An 8,217-nucleotide genomic window follows, 5' to 3' on the forward strand; every position below is an offset into this window, starting at 1 on the left:
TGTATAATCATTTAGACATATACGGTGGATATAAAGTCTACACACCCCTGTTAAATGTCAGGTTTCTGTGATGTAAAAAATTAGACAAAGATAAATCATTTCAGAACTTTTTCCACCTTTAATGTGACCTATAAACTACACAACTCAATTGAAAAACAAACTGAAATCTTTAAGGTGGAGGGAAGTAAACAAAAAAAAACTAAAATAACGTGGTTGCATAAGTGTGCATACCCTCTTGGGGATGTAGCTTTGTTCAGAATTAAGCAATCACATTCAAAACCATGTTAAATAAGAGTCATCACACACCTGCCATAAATTAAAGTGCTTCTGATTAACCCCGAATAAACTTCAGCTGTTCTAGTAGGTCTTTCCTGACATTTTCTTAGTCGCATCCTACACAAAAGCCATGGTCTGCAGAGAGCTTCCAAAGCATCAGAGGGATCTCATTGTTAAAAGATATCAGTCAGGAGAAGGGTACAAAAGAATTTCCAAGGCATTAGATATACCATGGAACACAGTGAAGACAGTCATCATCAAGTGGAGAACATATGGCACAACAATGACATTACCAAGAACTGCATGTCCCTCCAAAATTGATGAAAAGACGAGAAGAAAACTGGTCTGGGAGGCTACCAAGAGCCCTACAGCAACATTAAAGGAGCTGCAGGAATATCTGGCAAGTACTGGCTGTGTGGTACATGTGACAACAATCTCCCGTATTCGTCGTATGTTTGGGCTTTGGGGTAGACAGCAAGACGGAAAACGTCCAAGCCCAGCTAAATTTAGCAAAAACACATCTGAAGTGTCCCAAAAGCATGTGAGAAAAGGTGTTATGGTCTGATGAAACCAAGGTTGAACTTTTTGGCAATAATTCCAAAAGATATGTTTGGCGCAAAAACAACACTGCATATCACCAAAAGAACACCATACCCACAGTGAAACATGGTGATAGCAGCATCATGCTTTGGGGCTGTTTTTCTTCAGCTGGAACTGGGGCCTTATTCAAGGTAGAGGGAATTATGAACAGTTCCAAATACCAGACAATATTGGCACAAAACCTTCAGGCTTCTGCTAGAAAGCTGAACATGAAGAGGAACTTCATCTTTCAGCATGACAACGACCCAAAGCATACATCCAAATCAACAAAGGAATGGATTCACCAGAAGAAGATTAAAGTTTTGGAATGGCCCAGCCAGAGCCCAGACCTGAATCTAAATCCAAACTAAAATCTGTGGGGTGATCTGAAGAAGGCTGTGCACAGGAAATGCACTCAAATTCTGACAGATTTGGAGTGTTTTTGCAAAGAAGAATGGGCAAATCTTGCCAAGTCAAGTTGTGCCATGCTGATAGACTTATACCCCAAAAGACTGAGTGCTGTAATAAAATCAAAAGTTGCTTCAACAAAGTATTAGTTTACACACTTATGCAACCATATTATTTTATTATTTTTTTTTATTTCCCTTCATCTAAAAGATTTCAGTTTGTTTTTTTAATTGAGTTGCATAGTTTATAGGTCACTTTAAAGGTGGGAAAAGTTCTGAAAAGGTTCTGAAAGTTCTGAAATGATTTATCTTTGTCTCATTTTTTTACATAACAGAAACCTGACATTTTAACAGGGGTGTGTAGACTTTTTATATCCACTGTATATATACAGTATATGTATGTATATCTATGTTAAACCACTTTGCCTGCCTTTTTTCCCTAACATCTAAGACCTCCTATCTTTGAGCCCTTCTAACTTTTGTGTTCAATAATAAACAGCTCTCCTGCATGTATAGACTTCCAGTGGCTGTTTTTGGCCCTTTTCAGCACCTGAGCTCTTCTGTCACGGCATCTGCTGCACCAATGGTAGTTCCTCCCATGTAAACAATACATTTTTAAATGTATTTACATTTATAAAATGAGAATTTTAGAAATCATTTTGTTAACAAAATAAAAAAACAAATTGTTAACAAAAAAAAATATTGAATATGGTGCCGTTTTTTTGCAGTGCAGATTCTGGTGAAAATCCAGTGTATATTATTCCAACAGAGCATAGTTGTTCTTTTTTTATAAAACATTAAAAGCTTAGCCTAGTAATATGCACTGATAATTTAATTTAAAGTGCAGTGTTTTTATTTTTATGCTATCATGCTGCTTTATGCCATTTGTGTTAAAATTTCAATAAGACATTTGTTTTTGATTGTTAACTACCATCAAACCCACACAGAGTAGTGTAGGCACTGTAAGTCTTTAAAATATCAAATTAGTTATTTAATAGAATGTGTGTCGTTCCACATACAGCATTTTACATAACTTGGCTTTTGCTAAATGCCTCACTGTGTCACTGCAGGCTTTTCTAAAGCTTTGTTTAAAAGTGATGCCTAGTCAATGTGTAGGTTCATTTGATGCTCTTCGGCATTGCTTCATACAATCAATCTGCAAAACTGATATGATTATAGTAACTATGCAAATATCTTTGGACTTTATAAGTGACTGATCCAAAATAGTGGGGTAAAAAGTGTTCTCCTTCATTCCATAGTTCATACCTTAAATTGACTTTGGAATGCTGTATTAACCCCTTAAAGGGACAGTAAAGTCATAATTAGACATTCATGATTTAGACAGAACATACGATTTTAAACAACTTTCCAATTTACTTCTATTATTTAATTTGTTTCCTTCTCTTGTTATCCTTTGCAGAAAGGTTTATCTAGGTAAGCTCAGGAGCAGCATAGAACCTAGGTTCTAGCTGCTGATTGGTGGCTGCATATATATATACCTATTGCCATTGGCTCACCCATGTCTTCAGTTAGAAACCAGTAGTGTATTGCTGCTCCTTTAACAAATCGTACAAGAGAATGAAGAAAATTTGATAATAGAAGTAAACTGTAAAGTTGTTTAAAATTGTTTGTTCTGGCTGTCGGTTTCCGGAGGAGGAGCTAACTGCAACACCTGTGTGTAGTTACCTTCCAGTCCTGCAGCTGCTGGCGGAGTTTCCCGCTCGTGCCGAACCCAGAGACCTGGGTAGCTACCTGGATAGCTTACACCAACGCTACTGGAACCAAACGATGGACAATCATCCCACCGTGTAGACATTCCTAGTCTGCTGCAAAATCTACCCTTTGTTGCCTTCTCTATAACATTGAGGTTATCGAGTCTAAATTAAAGAAACACTTTATACAGAGGAATTGATTCTCTCCCTCCCCCACCGATGCTGCGTGGGAGGTCGAGGCTATTTTCCATATAAACTTTTCTCTCACTGCCCTACCGACAAAGCACCTGTAACCTTACCTGGATAGCTGCAGGCTGCTGGCAGACTTCCTACGGGTCTCTCTCTCCCCCACCGAGGTTGCGTGGGAGACTGGGACTGCCTGACAATCCCCTGGAGGCTTGCCGCAAAGACACACCTCTCCACTATTCTAGACGCCTTTGGACCTGCTGATACGGACCACGGAGGTGGAGCCGCTGGGGTGAGCCGAGTGAAGCCAACAGCCAAGGCGGCTACTCAGAGCGCTGAAGCGGATGCTTGCTTCTCGTCCCCCCCCCAGTGCGGAGGCTGAGTGGGAGGTATGACCTGTTCCTAACCGCTACTGGGAGCCGCCGCTGAAGTGCTGCTGCAAACTTCGCTGGGTGTGTTCCAACCGACTAGCCGTAGTGCTGTGAACGGGACGGTGAGCTGAGAGGCAAATCTGTTTGGAGCTGGTCTTTTCATCCTTGTTTCAACCGAGACTACCAGTTGGAGCCGGACACTCGCCTGTAGAGGTATTCCCGTAGAGACGGTCTGAGGACTGCACAGAACGACTACTTCTTAGATCTTTGTGGCACACAATTTACATTTTTTTCTTTCTTGCACGACCTCTCCTCACCTACCTATTATTTGAACACTGCTGTAGGATGGAATCCAGGTAAGGTGACGAGAACCAAATACAAGAGAACTGACTGAACCCTAGTAAGCACATATTGCATCTTGAGACTCAGTACTGCCAACTTAACTGTATTCACTTCTACAGAGACAAAAATCTTGCATGCTTTATTGGTTTCCATATAAATCCCTCTGGTCTACAATACACCTGAGATACTGAATTAAAACGATTAACGATAGGGAAAAGGAAAGAAAAAAAGATATATACATATACTATGTAAAGAATGTCTGCCGTAATATTTTAAGGAAGCTAATGTCTAAGAAAACATAAGACCTGTGCATAACTTTAAGAGGAATCAGTTCTGTTTAGTTAAATATAATGATACCAATCTCAGATTCCTCAATGATTCCTACATAAATGTCTTGAGTATATGACCTAGCCGAAATTTTGGATTATAATACCCTCATATATTACCATAGAAAGGTTAACATTCGGGAAAATGTAAGCTTGTTTTTTGTCTATTGTTTAACAAGACATTGTACCCTCTCTTTAAACTGTTCTCCTCCTTCTATGGAAAACTAGATAGAGAGAAAGGGACCTTATCTCTCCCCCCTGGGTTTAATTTCTCTAAGTTATAAATTACTAACTGACCCAAGGAGAGAGAATTAAGGCTAGATACTTTGTTAAGACAAATATTAGATAATCTTACACAAAAACAAGGCTACCATATTTATATTTATATTATTTGTTGTTCCTATATAGGAAATGATTTGACCTAACAATTGAAGTAGAATGTTGTTTCTGTTTTTCTTTTTTTTTTCCTTTTTTGCTTACCTTTCTTGCTTTTTTCCTTTTATTTTATTGCCTATAATTGCTATATAGTTAGACATATTTGAAATCATACTCTGTAAGGGCTCTTTGCCCTAGCATATATTTGCATACTTTTTGAAGTTAACTAAAAAACAACTTGACAGAAAATAAATCATAACTAGTTCTGTTACACTTTAACAATTCATACCCAAATTGAACCGAAGAAATAACTTTTTATACTGCTCTTTGAAATAAAGGCTCGCCACCTACCCCAGACCCTAGGGAAAGGCCCGAAGCATCAATTTATCTTACCCCATGGGATGATTTTGTAGTTCTTATACTTTGAACCTTATACACCCCCTGGTAGACTTAAACAACTGCTGTCTTTAAAACTAGGTTAAATTTTCCGAATAAACTTTATAAATTTAGCATTCCCTCATACCTACCCCCATGGCTGGATTTCTCACATAACTAATTTGTTTAACTCTCTATAGACACTTCACCTCCACCTAATTTTTTTTTTTTTTTTTTTTTTCTCCCCTCACTTGTTTCACCCCCCCTCTTGATCCCCACTATTCTCCCTGAGGTCTAAGTACCTCCTTAACCTTACACTTGGCTGGTTTTTTTTACCTCCACAGAGCACTCCAATCACCCTTTTCCCTACACTTTATATAAATTTCCACTTTTTTTTTTATTTTTTCTTGTAATTGCGGCACATGGATAAATTCTTACACACCCCACACAAGATCACTTCTCCAGCCATGGCAGCTAGACAGAGGGATAGGAAAGCGAAGACTACACAGGAAAATATTACCGATACACAACTAATATTTCCTAACGCACCATTGACACAAGAAGTAACTAACATTCAAAACCTGGTTACTAGTATTTCAGATGCCCTCACCCCTAAATTCGATGCTCTTAAAACTGAATTAAAACAGGATATCCTTTTGTTAACACAAGAAATACGGCAGTTCTCTGTTAGACTACAAGAAGTGGAACAGAGGGTGTCTGATCTAGAAGATACTACAAACATACATAGTTCAAAATTTGAAACAACAGAAACTAATATACAAAAAATTCAAAATAAACTGGAAGACTTAGAGAATCGTTCCAGAAGGAACAACATAAGAATTATTGGTCTTCCAGAAGAACATCAAAATGAGAACCTTGTCTCCTTTATCTCAGAGTCACTACCTAAAATACCAACCACACATCAACCTATACTAGTTGAAAGAGCACACAGACTAGGCTCCCCTTATACAGATAATAAAGGTAGAAATAGACCTAGGCCAATTCTAGCAAAATTATTAAACTACCAGGACAAAATTGCATTACTTCACTACTATCGTAAGCAGCAACCGATTACATTTAAAGGGGCTACAATCTTATTACTTCAGGATTTCTCTGCTGATACAGCAGCAAAAAGAAGGGAGCTTGCCCCTGTTTGCTCTAAATTTATTCAAAAAGGCCACCGAGCAATGATAATTTATCCCCACAAACTTAAGGTCATAGCACATGGAGAATCACATTGGTTCGAAGAAACCACTTCGGCTGAAATTTTTTTAAAAACACTTGACTCCTTAGACCAACAACAGAATGTAGAAGTGTAACAAACTTTAAAATCTAACAAAAGAATGTTTAGGAATGCAGACTTACAATAGGGTAGACCCTTGTCCTTTGATAGACAAGAGTTATGGGATTCTTTCCCCTCACGTGTGTGACAGTTTTAAAAGAAAGGACCTCCCTATAAGATGTTTTTTGTTTTTTTGTTTTCTTCTCTTTTTCCCTGTCTCTCTCCCCCTTAATCCCCGTCTCTATAGCTTAATACACTTATCTCCTAAATGGAAAAAATAGAAAAATGTAAGATTGTATCATGGAATGTAGGAGGTATCTCCACACCTATTAAACGCAAGGTAATTCTCACACAACTACGTAAGTCCCATACCGATATTGGTTTCATCCAGGAAACACATTTGTCCGCAGAGGAAACCTTAAAATTAAAAACCTCTTGGGTTAAAGATGTATACTTCGCTGCTGGTGTTGAGAGAAAGAGGGGGGTAGCAATACTAATAGGTAAAAGAATTAAGTCAGATGTTATTCACTGTGTGGCCGATCCGGGGGGGAGATATGTCATGTTAAAAATAAAGATTGCCAGGAAGATGTACACATTGTGTAATACATATGGCCCAAACGTGTTTGACTCAGAATATTGGGATAATCTCCAATCAAAGCTCCTATCCTATACTGAAGGCTCTCTAATTATCGCCGGTGACTTCAATATGGCACCACAATGCCCACTAGACAGGCTAAGACAAGACACTAAATATCGGAAACAAAAAAGAGATAACTTAGAAACTAAAATGTATAAAAAAATTATGCACAATCTAGCTATACACGATATATGGAGAAATCAAAACCCAACCGCCCAGAACTTTACATGTCTTTCAAAAGCCCATAAAACCATGTCCAGAATAGATATCTTTTTGATTGACGAGCGTATCCCAACAACAAGTGTCAAAGTGACAATAATGCCAATATTACTCTCAGACCATGCACCCATCTCTCTTGAATTGTTAGTAGCACCTGCGCACCGTACTGCATCACGTTTCTTCTTTCCCTACCACTTAACATCTGACCTAAAATTTAAAAATTGCCTATTGAATAAATATAAAGAATATGTACACTTTAATAGAGATTACCTTAAAAACCCTGAAATATTTTGGGAAACAGCGAAAGCTGTAATGAGGGGGGAAATTATTGCCTATGGTGCCACTTTGCTAAAAAAATTTAGGCTAAGGGAAAAGGAATCTCATAAATTTTTGCTTAATTCTTATAATCATTATTTATCGGATAGAACTCCTCTCAACTGGGCAAAATACCTACGCGCAAAAAGCGAGAGAGATGCCTTTATACTATCACAAGAAACACAAAAAGAACTAAGAACCCAAGCCAGAATGTATAGATACGGCAATAAGTCAGGTAGAATACTGGCTAAACTAATCAAAAATGAAAGAAAACAACTAAATATAGATAAACTGCACCATAAAGGGGAACTTGTCTCTAGACCTGATGACATTCTGGCAATATTCTATGAATATTTTAAAGAACTGTACGCGCCTAAAGCCAATGAGGTAAATAACTCGGATGACTTCTGGAGCAAAATTGAACATCCTACACTGGCTCCAGAAGACATTACCAATTTGAATGCCCCCGTCTCGACGGAAGAGATTGAGAAAGTAATATCCAAATTATCCCTAAACAAAGCACCTGGCCCTGATGGTCTGCCTAGTGAATTCTATAAAATCATGCTTAGCGAAGCCACTCCGCATATTTGTACTCTTTTTAATAGTTTCTTTATTGATGGCAAACCCACTCCCCCATCCTTTTCTCAATCATATACAACATTAATACTTAAAGGAGGCAAAGATCCCGCTTGCAAAGAATCATATAGGCCTATAGCCCTCCTTAATGTTGATTATAAAATTCTAACAGCAGTACTGGCGGCTAGACTACAAGGGGTTCTTGCAAAAATCATCCACTCAGATCAATCAGGGTTTCT

This window comes from Bombina bombina, chromosome 5 (genome assembly GCF_027579735.1).
Source record: "Bombina bombina isolate aBomBom1 chromosome 5, aBomBom1.pri, whole genome shotgun sequence".
In the NCBI taxonomy this organism is placed as follows: domain Eukaryota; kingdom Metazoa; phylum Chordata; class Amphibia; order Anura; family Bombinatoridae; genus Bombina; species Bombina bombina.